This window comes from Physeter macrocephalus, chromosome 9 (assembly GCF_002837175.3).
Source record: "Physeter macrocephalus isolate SW-GA chromosome 9, ASM283717v5, whole genome shotgun sequence".
Lineage (NCBI taxonomy): Eukaryota > Metazoa > Chordata > Mammalia > Artiodactyla > Physeteridae > Physeter > Physeter macrocephalus.
In genome coordinates, this window is record NC_041222.1 from 96,619,164 (window position 1) to 96,636,150 (window position 16,987).

The following is a 16,987-nucleotide window of genomic DNA, read 5'->3' on the forward strand; positions in this document are numbered from 1 at the left end:
ATTCCACCATTCTGTCTTCCAGGTCACTTATCCATTCTTCTGCCTCAGTTATTCTGCTATTGATTCCTTCTAGTGTATTTTTCTTTTCAGTTATTGTGTTGTTCATCTCTGTTGGTTTGTTCTTTAGTTCTTCTAGATCTTTGTTAAACATTTCTTGAATTTTCTCAATCCGTGCCTCCATTCTATTTCTGAGATTCTAGATCATCTTAACTATCATTACTCAGAATTCTTTTTCAGGTAGATTGCCTATTTCCTCTTCACTTATTTGGTCTTGTAGGTTTTTACCTTGCTCCTTCATCTGTGACATATTTTTTTGCCGTCTCTTTTTTTTTTTTTTTTTAATGAGTGGGATGTGTTCCTGTCTTACTGGTTGTTTGGCCTGAGGCTTCCAACACTGGAGTTTGTAGGCTATTGGGTAGAGCTGCTTCTTGGTGCTGAGATGAGGAACTCCATGAGACCTCACTCCGATGAATATTCCCTGGGGTCTGAGGTTCTCTGTTAGTCCAGTGGTTCGGACTTGGATCTCCCACCACAGGAGCTTCAGCCTGACCCCAGGCTCGTGAACCAAGATCCTGCAAGCCGCCGGTTCACTTTGGGCTTCTCCTGTCTCCTTGGGCATCAGAGTCCCCCACCAGTGGCCGGCAGGCGCCCTAGTTGTGGGGACACTCCAACTCCGCATATTCCCACACCGCCATCTTGACTCCTCCAGGGATGTCTTTTAAATTCTTCTTTTTTTCTTGATTTGAACAGTTGAGGAAATATACTTTTGAAATATTTCAGGAGTTAAACAGTGGTTAAATATTTTTAAGACATAGCTGCTATTCTCTTTGAGCATGCCCAGTGGGTCCTTTTCTGTATATATTGTGCAGAAGAAGTACAGCATCTCTTACCTTCCCTTTAAGGAGCTCAGCATATGGGAGAGATGTTCACAGTGATGAACTTGGAAACATACGTGACTTTCCCACACATACCTCCTGTCTTTCTGGGTGCCTGATCTGCTTTTGTGAGGGTGAGGACAGTGATGGCACGCAGCAAAACAGGGAGTATGTGAGAATGCTCTATGGCGTAGGAGTTCACATTCCCCTGCAGCATTGACTGCGCAGTAGTTCGTTTGCCCTCAAGAAGTTGGTCAGGGCTTCCCTGGTGGCGCAGTGGTTGAGAGTCCGCCTGCCGATGCGGGGGACGCGGGTTCGTGCCCCGGTCCGGGAGGATCCCACGTGCCGCGGAGCGGCTGGGCCCGTGAGCCGTGGCCGCTGGGCCTGCGCGTCCGGAGCCTGTGCTCTGCAACGGGAGAGGCCGCAGCAGTGAGAGGCCCGCGTACCGCAAAAAAAAAAAAGAAGTTGGTCAGCTTTTGTACCTTGGAGGATCTCTTCCTTTTATGAATCTTCAGACTGTTTCTCTTGCTGGTGTAAGTGTAACTGTTGTTATAGATGAATGTAGAAAACAAAAGGATTCTAAAAAGTAAAGTTGGTTTTATTACGTTGGGGTGCCGGGCTGGTTCCATCTTTTCCTTAACTTCCCTTCTGCTTCTGTTATATAAGGGTCAAACACTTGCTTGGCATGGGAAAGTAATATAAGGCCCTAATCCTTAAGAGTTAAACTGTTAGTAAGAGCATTTTAAAGCACTGGCAGTTTTGTAATTTGGTTTATTACTGTATTTTGTGTCTGAAATATCAGTAGAATTTTTTGTCCACCACAGTGGACCGTCTCAAAGGAGGCTGGCTCTGCTTTACTCTTTGAAGGGATCTGTTCTCTCTGGCTTTGCTTTGTCTGATCACTGCCCCAGTGATGTCCAGTCCTGCCCAATGAGTAAACATAATCATATAAAACCAGTTTAGCTGGCTGATGACTAGCTTTAAGTAAGTCAGTGATGATTTCAGGGTGTTAGGGAACTGTACACATGGACCTTTAGAGCCTTATACAATGGCTGAAAATTTTCATTTGTAAGTACAGTTCAGCCTGTGGGCAAGTTGGTATAGAACTGTTGAAACAGATGAAACATGATATACTGTGTTTCCTTTCAGCATCTACATTGGAAAACGACTCAGCACACCTTCTGCCAGCACTTACTGAGGGAAAAGAAGAGCCCCTGGGAAAGCGTGTGACTTGTGAAGTGGTGTATTGTCACAGTAGTTTATTTGAACTTGAGACCATTGTAAGCATGACCCAACCTACACCCTATTTTTACATATCCAAGTTCCAGTAACTCTCAAATCCAGTATTTTATTCAAACTCTGTTGAGGCATTTTACTAACCTCATTCCCTTTTTGGCCTGTAAAACACTTTAGAATTTCCTAACAGAGTTTACTGTTGTTTAGAAATTTGCAAGGGCTTCTTTTCTGCAAATGCCACCAGCAGATTATAATTTTGTCAACAATGCTGTTGTCTCCTTTTAGTACCACCAGACTTAGAACCTGCATCATTCATGGTATAAATTTTACTCTTGCAAGATAACCCATCTTTCTCTTACAGCAAGACAAGGTTAGCAAATGATATAAAAGCTTTGTTGTTTTCTTTTTTTTTTAAGACAAAGGCAAGCTTCCCTAAGCTTGAATTTATAGTTATTAAAAAAGAAAACAAAAACAAACAAAATAGGACACAAGAAAAGAAAATATCCTGGGCAATAAAAAATTATTTTAAACCAGCTTTGGAGCCACTTTTTGTCTAAGCCTCTTAATGGCGCCTTTTAATTTGTAGGAGGCAAGCTATATAAATGATAGGTATAAAATAGAAGAACTAGAATACATCAGCAGATTTTAATACTAGTATGTTATAATGCTGTCTTTTCTATGGTGTAGAATCTTTATTTCTGGTAAGGAATGTCTCAGGCCTAGAAATGTATGAAATTGCTTTGGGGACTTCTTTGTGTGTATTTGGTATTTTTATGTTTATTAGCTGCATGTGAATTTTTCATGACTTTGATTTTTTTTTTATTTTTTTATTTTTTCCTAAGAGGCTTTGGAATGAGTTCCAATTTGTGGTATAAATACAGGCTTCTTGTTTTAGGAAGCATCACTTACACTCTGAAGCCTTTAAACTCTGAAGATAATTGTTTCAGAGTTATTTCAAGCACTTGGGCAACTTTGAAAACCAGACTTGGGTTGTGGGAACAGTTGACAGAGTTCTGAAGAGATGCCATTGGTTTTCTGCTCTCTCCCTTTCTCATGTTTACTGTACAACCTGCCCAGGGCGATTCCTGTGATTGTGCAGGCACTAGCCATTTCCTTCTCCTGTAGCCATCTTTTCAGTTATGTTCAACTCCTGAAGTTCCAGAACACTCAACAACTTCCTCTAATGATATACTTTTTGGTTCATTTCTCAATGTGAAGCTTTAGGACCAAATTGTTAGAAAGCAACAGATTTACCAGTCATTTCAAGTAGGTTTATTGACTTTCTGAACACACAGCATGATTCTGAAGGATACTGTTATATGTTTTATATATAAATAATTACTGTTTATGGTATAGGCATTGAATATTTAGAGAGCCATCGTTAATTTGAAGGCTAGCAATCTATTCAGTAAATAAGGAGCATCAGGTTGACTTGAATAAAAGCACTCTGACCACCAGGTTTGCTAGTTTGCAGAAACTATCTGAGTCTTTTCTCTCTTGTATGAAGTTTTGTAAAGTTGATGTGTTATAGTGGAAAATAACATACAGATTAAACAAAAAAATTAATTTCTGACTCTCTTTTTTCAAGAATGTAGCTGGCTGTCTTTAAGAAAGATGAGATATCCAAATAGTCTTCTGAATTCTTTGACTTTGTTTTTCTTTCTAGATTTTGGTGTCTAAATAATTTTGGACATTTTTAAAATTATTCCTTGTTTCTATCTTATTCACAAATCTGATAACACTTGATTTGCCTTCTGTAACCTATTTATTTCAAGTCTTCATATTTCTTTGGGAAGAAAGTAAATCTGCTGGCCCGCTGACTTTGAAAAGCCTGAATAAAATTGGAAAGGCCGGTAAAGTTAGGAGAACTAAAGAGCTAAACCGTTCTAACATACAATTTGTATTACAGTTGGTATCATGGGAGGAAAAAGTAAAATTATACTTAAAGAAAAGCAGCTTTTTACAGGCAACACATTACTCTCTTTTGAAATTCAGTAGTAATCTTGTCAGGTGTGTGGCTGAATTTGGGTATATTTGTGGGTTTTTTTCCAACATTGAAAATAAATTTAGTCCTGCCCTTTTTCTTAAAATAGCTCTGAAATTTTGGACTATTACTTAAAACATGAATACATGATCACAGTAGAACTTAATCAGAAGATGAAGTCATGCAGTATTTATTGGTAACCCTAACATCTGGGGTAAATGTTTATGCTCCTACCCAGGTTTGTGTTGAATGGAAACAGATTGTGGGATTGGAAAGGAGAATTCGACAATTAACAGTTGACATTTTTAAGATTAATGTTTAGAAAGCTTTACACCTGTTTACAATTTGAGGACGAAAAGGCAGTCTTCATTTTTCTTATGTTTGATGAAAACTGGCTTAAGATATTTGTAAATATAATCAAGAGCAGAACTGCACAAACTTGCACATGGAAAAGTGCAGCAAGTTACTTTGATTGCAGTAAAAAACATCTATTCTAAAAAATGAAAACTGAAGACTTAGATGAATTTTCAAGTGAACCAGTTGTTGAAATTATCGAAATTAACTGAGCCAAAGTGATTATGCATTCTTCATCTATTTAGTTAGCACTTTGTATCATTATATACAGTTTACAATCCATGTATAACTTGTAGCTACAAACATTTTGTGCCATTAAAGCTCTCACAGAACTCTTTCTGTCAGTACGTTATTTTATGTCCTGTGTGTTGCCTGGGAGTTCAGGGGAGAGGAGGCCTTACCCGTCTACATACATGTTTTCCATAGTCGAGTTCCTCAAATCCTAGAGGGGCTGCCAGTGTGCCAGTCACATAGGAGTGGACGATATTCCTGCCCTCCTGAGGCTGCCACGCTCGGGAGACAGCCAGCACGCGATGTAATTACTTACCATGTATGAGGTACGACGGGGCCATAACCGTCAGAGCATTTGTTCTGCCAGAGGGCGTCAGGGCTCACAGAGGAGGGGGTCTATTGTAGGATGAGTTGAGTGTTCAACAAATGCAAAAGGGAATTCATTACAAGCATGCCTGCAGCTGACACATGTGAAAATACATTCCGGAAATAACGAAGCTCACTGTGGCTGGGAAACGGTGGGTAGAGAGGACACTGAAAATGTAGTGAAGTGTCGAACCAAACTGAAGTTTACATGCCCTCGGGGGTTGAACTTATTTGGATAGTCATTGGGTTACTTTTGAGGGGTTTATTTATTTATTTTATTTATTTATTTTATTTTTGAGGGGTTTATTTAAAGCAGGGAAATGCTTGAAGACTTAAGTTGTAGATGGTTATGAAAGAATGAAGCAAAGAGAACCAGAGGCCAGGAGACCCGTGAGTTCTCTGAGGAAGGAATAGGAGCCTGCCGTCAGCTGTAAGCCTAGGGATAGGAAAGGTGGGCCGGCGTAGATTTGGGAGACAAAGCCGAATCAATGGTGAGATGGTTGAGAAAGGAAGAAGGCATGTGACAGTAATGTGAGGATGCCATTAACTGAGAAAGGACCAGAGGAGGAATGGAGTGGTAGGGGAAGAGAGAGATGATTTCAACTTTGAATACATTTGACCTGGTTTGAACATAACCAGCAGACACTTTTTTTTTTTTTTTTTTTTTTTGGCGATACGCGGGCCTCTCACTGTTGTGGCCTCTCCCGCTGCGTAGCACAGGCTCCGGACGCGCAGGCCCAGCGGCCACGGCTCACGGGCCCAGCCGCTCCGCGGCACGTGGGATCTTCCCGGACCGGGGCACGAACCCGTGTCCCCTGCATCGGCAGGCAGACTCTCCACCACTGCGCCACCAGGGAAGCCCCAGACACTTCTTAAATAGAACTAGAACTCAGAAAAGTCTGGAGTGGAAATGGAAACACACACTGAGACACGCATGTGTGTTGTATCATATTTGAAGATTTGGCCGTGAGGACAGATGGGAGAAGTCGGCAGAGTAGTGGGGAAGGGCAGCATTTGAAGACTGAGCAGAAGAGAGCTCGAAAAGGTGGGTGATGTAAATAGTGCGGTAGGAGAACCACGCCTCACCAAAAAGACGTGGTAACCAATCCTGTCCAATTTAGTGGCTGAAGAGGGTGAATTGAAGGGTAGCTTTTGAACTGGGCAGTTGAATCACTGCTGATCTTTGCAAGAGCATTTCTGTCGGAGCAAAAGAGGGGTGCCAGGTTAAACTGAAATGGGTCAATGAATGAATAACCATTAAGAAGTTTTGACTTTTCTTGGTCAATTTGGAGACGAAGAAAATGAAGGGAAGATTTCCCAGAGGAGACCTGATGGTAGGATTGTTTGCTTAGGTTGGGATATAGAGAGAGGAGGAAGGAGTTTGTAGGCTAAGGAGGAAGTGCAAAGGGAAATACTGAAGATGCGGGGGAGCCGATAAATAAAGTCCTGGAGGGAATAGGCAGCATTTATTAAGGACTCAGAGGGGAGATTTACCTTGGGAAGGGGGAGAGGGGCTTTTGGAATCACTCAAAATTCACAAAACCCAAATACTTAGAATAGGAAATAAAGAGGTAGGTGAGAAGAGGTGAAGAGAGATCTGTGAAGAGGTAAAGGAGCAGTAAATTGAGGAAATCCACATCTGACGGCCTCCGTTTTCTCCATGAACACTAGGTCTTTGAAGATGAGGATGGTGGTTGGAGGCTGAAGGAGGATGGAACTGTTTTCCATCAATATCTCCTGATCTAAAAGGAGCCGGAACTAAAGCTGAGACTCTTGGAGGCTTTTAATTGCTCTTGGCATCTTTCCCCAGTGTACCTTGATGTTGAGCAGGCTCGAAGCCCAGACCCGGCTCTGCCACCTTTCAGCCTAGTCAGTGCTTTTGAGATTTCAGCTGTCTTGGATTAAACTAAATGATCTCTTGGGACTTTTTAATCCTATAATTGCTGTCAGTAAATTACAGTTCAGTCTAAAAAGCAGGATTGAGAATGGCTGAATGATGAATAGGCATTATGAACATCTTATGAGTATTACTTTATATTTGTTAGTGGAACAAGAAAGCGTGTTTTTCTGAGCGTCTCCTTTATGTCTCTTGGTAAATGGGCAAGATAACAAACCAGAATCAGAGGAAAAGCTATAAATTCTGGGAGCAGATGAGTGAGGATTCCAAATCACAAATGATTTAAATCTTTAATCAGTAAGCCCCATTCCTGACATTTAAACTTTTACATGTTTTAGCCCTGGGATGATTTATTGTACCTCTGCTCTACGAGGGGTATGAAGTTCAAAGTCATAATCACTTTTCTAGATTAATTATAAAATTTAATGAAATCTTTGGAGTGGGGAGAAAAATTTGTAAAGATTTCCATGTCATCTACTTCATTTATTATTATTTCTCACTTAGAAACACAAATATAAAGGTCATGAAATTAGCCAGTTTATAAATTCAAATCAAGGGAAAAATAGTTTCCGACAAAGGCCTCATTTCTCCAGCTAAGACAGAAAGCGCTCAGTCAGAAGTCAATGGACAGGGCTTCCCTGGTGGCACAGTGGTTAGGAATCTGCCTGCCCATGCAGGGGACACGGGTTCGAGCCCTGGTCCGGGAAGATCGCACATGCCGTGGAGCAACTAAGCCTGTGCATCACAACTACTGAGCCTGCGCTCTAGAGCCTGTGAGCCACAGCTACTGAGTCCGCATGCCACAACTACTGAAGCCTGCACGCCTAGAGCACGTGCACCGCAACAAGAGAAGCCACTGCAATGAGAAGCCCGCGCACCGCAACAAAGAGTAGCCCCTGCTCGCTGCAACTAGAGAAAGCCCACGCGCAGCAACGAAGACCCAACACAGCCAAAAATAAGTAAATTAAATAAATTAAAAAAAAAAAAGAAGTCAGTGGACAATGACAAGTCCTATAAATAACTGGAAAGAGCTTCTGAGCTGTTTCCAAAGGTTTTGAATAAGAACTAATGGATGGTGAAGTTGCTGACGAATTTTTAGACTTTGAAATGCAAATTTGAAGTTTGCCTAAGTGAAATGAGGCTGGAAACTTGGGGTGAGGGGAGAAGGGTTACAAATCACATCAGAAATCATTTGCTTACCACGTAGTAAAAGATACACCCCTGCAGTTCGTAGCATTTTTTGAAATGCTCAACAAACAAAAACGTCTTTACTTCCTCAACCTCGATGAATTTGACTTCCGCTTAATGTCCTCTCCTCTACTTTCACTACTAGCATGAATATGGAAAAACTGTGCATATATTGAATAAGGAAAGAAACCACTGGTTTTTTTTAAAAAGAGCTCCAAAAGCGATTCTGCTGCACGGCCAAGATGTGGACTCACTGACCCACAGGTACATGGGAAGGATGCCCGCAGCTGCAATCGAGGCAGATCTCTACTGGACTTCAGGCCTATGTATCCAGCTACCACGGGCATTTTAAACTTCTTACGTCCTAAACTCATCTTGCCCGTCTTTCCTGCTGTGTACCCATCTTCTTATGTTGTCTGGAAATTACACAAGTATCCCTTCAGTTGCCCAAACCGGAAACTTGCCAATTATTTTCCTTCCCCACTTCTCCAGTCAGTTACCACGGCCTGTTAATTCCACCTTCAAAATAGCCCCACCTACTCCTCCCCACCTTCCCCTACCTTAATCCAGGCCGCCCCCAACCCCCTTTGTTGGGCCACTGCAAGAGCTTCCTGACTGGTCTCCATGGCAGCCAGAGTAATTGTTCTAAAATACAAATCCGATCAGACCACGGTGTCACCCTTAAATGGTTCCTCATTGTCTTGAGGGCAAAGTTAGTTCTCTAAGGTTGCTGCCAGGCCCTTCTTCGTCAGGCTCTGCCCGTCTCAGCCTCACGTCTCCCGGGGCTGTTCTCCACTCCCTCCCCCAACACAGGTCAGACTGAACAGATCTTCATGCTCTTCTAACTCCTGGCCTTTGTGAATACGCTTTCCTCGGCCAGGAGAGCTCTTTCCCCACCCCTCCCTCTCACACTTCATTTTTCAGGGCAGCTCAGCGTTCATTTCCTCTGAGAAATCTTCTTTGACGCCTGTCACACACACTCCACACCCAAGTGGACTGAGTGCCTCTCCTGTAACCTCCCAGAACAGTTGGCATTTACCTCCATTGTGGCACAGTTCACCCTGAAATATGATTGTCTTTTTCCATGTCTTCCGCCCTCATAGACCTTGAGGCCCTCTAAGTTAAGTCCTGTATCTGGTTTGTTTTCCACCATGTCCCAGAACTGACGGCGCTTGTCACCGCACGCGTGTTTATCATAGTGAAAATTACTGAATTTTGTTTTCAACACACACACACAGAGCTAGTTTCGGGCTAGTTTTATTGAATTTACCTGAAGTGGAATAGCAAGTATTTGGAGATAACGTAAGAATTCGGAAGGCACTCTAGGGAAGTTGCCTAGAATGGCAGCAGATTTTTGAAAAACTTCATTTTGGAGAGAGAAGAGGAAAATGTTTAAAAAACACTTAAGGGAAAGAACAGAGCTTGTGGAAACCTGAAATCTGAAGCAACATGGGTCAAACTGATTATTTAAACATCTGGTTAAACCTAGAATCTTCTCTTGTATCCTAGCTAGGGTGCCTTGTGAGTTCTGTGTTAGAACTGTCACATGCAAAAGCAGCTCTGTGTCATCTCTGGTTTTAAAAATGGGATTAGAGCTACCACAGGGTTGGCTTGCATAATGTTAAACGTGGGACTGATTACTTTTCACCTTGTAACATTGTTTATGGCTTGGGATTGCATTAGATGGCTTGAAATGAGATGGCTGGGCATTGGAGGTGTTCGGACTAAAATTCAGCCTACAGAAAACGGTGTGGCAAGTTTGAGACTTTTTCTTTGTAAAGGTTGTACTCCATTTATAGTTATTATAAAATATTGTCTATATTCCCCGTGTTGTACAATATATCCTTGTAGCTTATTTTGTACATAATAGTTTGTACCTCTTCCTCCCCTACCCCTATATTAACCCCTCCCCTGCCACTGGTACCCACTAGTTTGTTCTCTCTCTCTGTGAGTCTCTTTCTTTTCTGTTATATTCACTAATTTTGTTGTATTATTTAGATGCCACATAAGAGTGCTATCGTACAGTATTTGTCTCTCTCTGTCTGACTTATTTCACTTAGCATAATGCTCTCCAAGTCCATCCTTGTTGCTGCAGATGGCAAAATTTCACAAGACTTTTAAAAATCAGTGTTGCTAACAAGTTATCTCCACCGCCCACTGAGGAAAACTGCATCTGGTAAGGATTTTCTTTTTGCTGAGCATTGTGGTTGCTGTTACTTAATAGAGTCCTATAATAGGTGATTTTATAGAGGAAGGAACCAGGGCTCAGAGGTCTTAAATAATCCGCCCATATAACACCATTAATAAATTACAACATTGAGATGCCAATTTAAAGCAAAATCACTTTCCAGGGCTCTTTTTAAATCAGGCATCTGGGGTTTCTTAGTTTTTCTGAAATAATTCTGAAGTGTCCATTTATATCCTGAAAATCACAGCTTCTGACCACAACATTAGACTTCTGCAATAATTAAATTTTCTTGAAAATACTTGTCAACTGTTCTAATGGTAGATCTAGGCAATAACAGAATCAGATCAAACCCTGGGCAGTATTGTCAGAGTGGGTGGCATATTTTGTTATATTTGGCAGCACTAACAATCCTTGTGCAAAGATAGATTTTAAGCTTCAAGCCATCCATTTGGGCATCACCAAGTTCTGCTTCATGAATAAATCTGAAAAAGGAAACCCATACCCGTTTCAACCATTTCTGAAAGTTAATTTTCATATCATCTGTGCCTTTATCCATGTTATAATGTTCCTGCCAAAGAATCTATATTTTGGGTGGGTTGTGATTCAGGCTGAGAACAGTGTGAAGAAAGATGGGTGGGATGGAGGAGATGGGAGGGAGGTCCAAGAGGGAAGGGATACATGTAGACATAGAGCTGATTCACTTCGTTGTATAGCAGAGACTAACACAACATGTAAAGCAGCTATACTCCAAAAAAAGGAAAGAAAGAAAGAAAGAAAGAAAAAGAAAGAAACTGTCAGTATCACTGGCTTCTGAAACATTGCCGTGTTAGCTATGTGATTTCATACACAAATCACTGTGTGGGGTGAGGAGTAAGAGGCAGGGGAAGGATAGGAGGTTGGAAGGAAATATGAAAACTTTGGGGGAGCACTTAGCATGGGCCAGAAATGGAATCTTGAGCTCTTACATTCTTTAATCCTCACAACAGCTTATGTTGTTGTTCTTGTGATTTTACAGAAGAGAAAATCTAGGTTCAGTAAATGACCCAGATCTCACCTACGTTTTTGCTCATAGAACAACTTCTGAATCCCTTTGGGTTTTAGTCTCTAGCCTGGTGACCCTTAGCTCCAGGTGAACTGTCCTTCCCGTAATGCACACTCCCCGGTTGCTGAGTCAACTTTTTATCCTTTGGTGGATGTTTTGGTTTTTTTTTTTTTTCTAGTGGGAAAATCAGGTATTAATGCAGTGAGCACAGTCTTAACAGAATTTCCAATATCAATAAATGCAGTGTTTTCCAAACTTTGGTTTAACCTTGGTGATTTTTGCCATTTAAATGTAAGGTGAATGTGAATTTTAAAAATCATTCTCTGTAAGAATAAGGGCTCTTCAGTCCACAAAGGCACCTATGACCCTTTTGTTTCATGCATTCTTTTAACCAGAGAATATTCATGGTGTACGTGCTCCGTGCCAGGGACTGTTCTGGCATGCCAGATTAATAGCTGCTGCATTCATTAGTCACCGCTGACTAGTGGATGCTGGTATAGTCTGATGCACATGGTGTCTATTAAAAAGTTCATTACAAGTGACAGAATCATTGAGAGGGCTGGAGAGCCACTCCTCTGAACTAATGAAACTGCTGAACCCCAGGCACTACGTTTTTCTTTTTTTTTTCTTTTTATAACTGATGGTCATTTTTTTTAATTTTTAAGATTTTTATTGGAGTATAGTTGATTTACAATGTTGTATTAGTTTCTGTTGTACAGCAGAGACATTTTTCTTTCTTGTTCTTCTTTCTTTTTTCCAGCCACGCCCCCATGCTATGCAGGATCCTAGTTCCCCAACCAGGGATTCAACCTGCGCCCCGTGTAGTGGAAGCGCGGCGTCTTAAACACTGGACCGCCAGGGAAGTCCCAGCAGAGACAGTTTTCAGTCCTACTCCCAGGACCTCACACTCGGTAGCCCCTGCCGCTGCCAGCACCAAAGCTTCTCCTGTCCCAGGCGCTCGCCCTTGGAGCCACCACCATTATCTCTGCCTGAAGGAGAGAAGTGACTCTCCCAACCCTTTCATCTTGTGTGATCAGTTCTTGACTCTAAGTCCTCTGTCGATGTGCCTGATGGGAGATGCTCATCCTGGTAAAGTGAGTGGAGTTGGGGATGGTCTTTCGCCTTCCTGCCCCTCTCACCAGGATTCACTAAATCGTTGATTCTTCCAACATAGAAAGTTCAGGTGCCGAGTCACTAAAAGGAAAGACAAATGTCATCTATGACTCAACAAAACAGACGTGGAACTTTCCGTCTAGCAGGGAAATAAATAAATACAGTAAGCCTCCTACATACGGATGAGTTCCTCTCAGAGAGCACATTCGTTAAGTCCAATTTGTTTGTAAGTCCAACAGAGTTAGCCCAGGTACCCAACTAACACAATGGGCTGTATAGTACTGTACTGTATAGGTATATAATACTTTTCACACAAAAATAAAGTACACAAAAGCACAACTACTTGTAGAGGATGCACGCACGTGACAATGTACGCCAGACACATGAACTAACTCACGTGATTGGACATGCGAATGCACATTCACATCTTTGAAAGTTTGCAACTTGAAGGTTCGTATGTAGGGGACTTACTGTAATCGTACACATCATTGCAGGAAGTGTTAAGAAGAAGAAAAGGAAACTGTGAGAGTCTATCATATGGAGATTTAAACAAATGTGAAGGAGGAGAGGAGGTGGCCTTAAGCCGCGCCCTGGAAACTGAGAAGCAGCTGCGGGGAGAAAAGGGTGGAGGAGGCCATTCTAGGCACAGGGGGCAGCACAAGCTCTGAAAGTAAAAGAAAACGTGCGAATAACTGAAAAGAAGCTCGCAGTGATGTGGTTTAGAGCACTGGGGAGAAATCGGAGAGGCCGGCAACAAACAGAATATGCAGGGCTTCCCCGGTGGCGCAGTGGTTGAGAGTCCGCCTGCCGATGCGGGGGACGCGGGTTCGTGCCCCGGTCCGGGAAGATCCCACATGCCGCGGAGCGGCTGGGCCCGTGAGCCATGGCCGCCGAGCCTGCGCGTCCGGAGCCTGCGCTCTGCAACGGGAGAGGCCACAACAGTGAGAGGCCCGCGTACCGCAAAATAATAATAATAATATGCAGAGTCTGGAAGGACAGGATAGTGACTGTGGACCTCATTCCAAGAGTTCGGGGATGTCATTGAAGAATTTTAAACAGAAAACCAAGAGGCACAGATGTGCGTAATTAAAAGACCACTCTTTTAAACTTAGAGAATGAACTTGCGAAGGACATGAAGGAATGTGGGATGAAGAGATTACAGTGGCTTTTTCTTTTTGGCCGTGCCACACAGCATGTGGGATCTTAATTACCCGACTAGGGATCGAACCCGCCCACACCCCCTCCTCGCTGGAAGCATGAAGTCTTAACCACTGGACCACCAGGGAAGTCCCTATAGTGGCTTAAAACAAAATCTGTGGTTGTGGAGATGGGAGAAAAATGGATCTGAGGAATATCCAGGAAGTAAAATCAATAGGATGGAATGAATGATGGGCTATGTCACCCAAAGATGAAAAGGGTTACTCTTAGGTTGCTACCAGGTGATGGTTCCATTTCCTTAGGGACAGCAAGTCTAGTGGTTCCGAATGAGATCGAGGGCTTGTCCGATAACCCAGCAGACATGTGCACCAGGTCACTGGATAGATGAGTCTGGAACTCAGAGGAAAGAGCTGGGCTGCGGACACAGAGTTTGGTCTTAAACAGCAAAAGGATGGTAGATGAAGCCGTGGAGTAGGTGCTACGGTCTAGAGGGATAGAATGAAAGAGAAGAAGGAAGGTCTAGAAAGAGCCCCAGAAAATGGCAACACTGAAAGATGTGGACAGAGGAGAAGCTAAAAAAGAGGTTGAAAAGGAAGAGCCAGGGAGGAGGAGGAAAGCCAGGAGTGGGAACCGAGAGAGGAGCATGCTTATAGAGCCACGGTGCCAACTGTTGTTTCAAGATCAGTTTACATGAGGGACAGCGAGCATTGGCTGGTTTCATCAACATGGAAACATTGATTGGATCCACGGCCCCACTGGAAGATGGCTGGCATTGGAGCTTTCTGGAACAGGAGGAGAAGGAAGGGGGACAGCCCTTCAGGGAACACGTGGCCACGGAGGAGAAGAAAGAGATAGGTTGATGACTGGGGGATAGGGGCTTGAGGGAGGATTTTTTTTTTTTTTTAAGCTGAACAGGTTTGAGCATATTTAAATAGTAAGAGAAGGATGGAGTAGAAAAAGAAGTTGAAGGTGAAGGAGAGATACAAGTGGGCAGGGTTTTGCTCTAGTCTCTTTTTGCTCCATTAAGATCAATGGCCCTGAGAAGGAGGAAGCTGCCTCAGGAGGCCGCCCTGAGACCCTCTCCTCCAAGCCCCTATTGCATAAGGCCAACGCATTCCCCGCCTTGCGGGGTGGGAGAGTTTTCCTGAGTGCAGTGCTGCGCTTACCTTCAACACCATTAAACCAATAAATATTCCTTGTAAAGCGATTTTTGGGGGGAGGCCGCATCTCGCAGCACGTGGGCGTGGAGCCCTAACCACTGGACCGCCAGGGAAGTCCCTAAAGCGACTTTTGAAAGGCATGTGTGAAACCACATCCAACCTTGCAGTCACACCTGGTATGAAGTTTGAGAGCACAACGCAGAAAACTAAACTGTTCTTCATAATCCAGGCAGAGGAATTTGGGTTGAGTGTAGAGGCCAGATCCCTAGGGGCTGGGGGAGGAGGAAAGAGGCCACAGATATTCTCTAGCGGAGAGGGACTTTGGAATGTAAATCTCTTTTTCCCAAACAAAATCTCCAGTGAAGTCTGCCCTGCTTGTTCCAGAGACTAAGTGGATTATCTGGGGGGCACTCAAAGAGATGTTGTATTTCACAACTGGGTCAAAATTGTAATTCAGAGAAAGCTGTACTTACCGGATAACTTGTTTTTCTCCATTAAAAAAAAATTAGGCTTTATTTACATAAAGTAAAACTTTTTAGTATACAGTTCTTCGAGTTTTGACAAATGCACAGTTATGTAACTCCCACCATAACCAAGATACCCAACAGTTCCATCACCCATCACCCAAATTCCCATATCCTCATACTATTTATATTATCCTCATGTTAAGAACAAATCCTGATTGGAAAACTGGAAACACCCTCAGTCAATGGTAGTTTTGATTGCTTATCCCAAAAATGATGGGAACAGGCAAAGAAAGTTAATATGGATTTAAAAGTTATACTGGGGTAATTGCAAAGTGTTGAATGGAGTTGCAAACATGCCTTTAAAAATCATTTTACAAGCAATATTTATTGGCTTAAGTGATATTATAAGGAGCTCTTTCCAACCTGTTCTAAGCAAATCAAATAGATAATTTTTTTTTTTTAAAGAAGGGAAAGCTATATCCACTCTCAAAACAGGATAACATACAGAGACCCATGCAGAGGTGGAAACTTCGGGGCCTTCTGGGCTCTAGTTCAAAAGCAGGCAGTGGAGCTGGAGATGGGGAGTCGCAGCCCTCACAGGGGGTGCCTGCAGGGCCAAGGTCAGCCAGCTCTGGAAAGCCGGTGTCTGCGGGGCAGAGAACGCAGAGGACGGCTCCTGCAGACACTGCATCATCAGCCCCACTGGTAGGAAGCTGAGGCCGAGGGAGGAGGAGCCAGCTTCACAGCCGAGCTGCAGTCGCGGGAGCCGAGCGGGCACCGCCAAGGTCACAGCGGAGGAGACTCCGCAAACTACGCAGGCGCGGAGGGCCCTGCGCTGCGTGCCCAGTAAAGACCTCCGGCCTTGCGGGAGCCTCCAGACCATGCAAAACGCCAAGATACCTAACGCTAAAATCAAGCGGCCAACACAAGCAGCCCTCAGATGATGGGTTCCAGAGGGAATGCAAATGAAAGACAGTTTTTTTAAAACTGCGGTTAAATATACATTAATTTTAAGTGCACATTTCAGTGGCATTAAATGCATTCACATTGCTGTGCAACCATCACCACCATCCGTCTCCAGAACTTTTCCATCTTCTCAGACTGAAACTCTGTACCCATCAAACACTAACTTCCCATTCTCACCTCCCTGTCCCTCCCCCTACCAACCAATATTCTACTTTCTACTCTCTATTAATTTGATAATATTTGTCATATTTCACTTAGCATAATGTTTTCTAGGTTTATCCATGGCGTAGCATGTGTCAATTTCCTTCCTTTTCAAGACTGAATAGTATTCCATTGTTTGTTGATGGACGCTTGGGTTGCTTCCACCTTTTGGCCCTTGCATGTGTCAATTTCCTTCCTTTTCAAGACTGAATAGTATTCCATTGTTTGTTGATGGACGCTTGGGTTGCTTCCACCTTTTGGCCCTTGGATAATACTGCTATGAACATGGGTGTACAAATCTCTGGAAACGGCAGCGTTTTGTTTGCTTGTTTGTTTTTATTTTTATTTATTTTTTTATTTTTGCTGTACGCAGGCCTCTCACTGTTGTGGCCTCTCCCGCTGCGGAGCACAGGCTCCGGACGCACAGGCTCAGCGGCCATGGCTCACGGGCCCAGCCACTCCGCGGCATGTGGGATCCTCCCGGACCGGGGCACGAACCCGTGTCCCCTGCATCGGCAGGCGGACTCTCAACCACTGCGCCACCAGGGAAGCCCCCCTGCT

The 16,987-nt window shown here is 43.3% G+C and overlaps 1 long non-coding RNA gene across 1 annotated transcript in view; it reads left to right on the forward strand.

Annotated features, from left to right (window-relative positions):
• The window catches only part of LOC129392427 (uncharacterized), a 19,227-nt gene extending 14,446 nt beyond the window's left edge, over positions 1-4,781 (forward strand). The window contains exon 3 of the long non-coding RNA XR_008618282.1: positions 2,025-4,781. This is a non-coding gene — a long non-coding RNA (uncharacterized lncRNA). The remainder of the gene's footprint in view (positions 1-2,024) is intronic.
• The last annotated feature ends 12,206 nt before the right edge of the window (positions 4,782-16,987 follow it).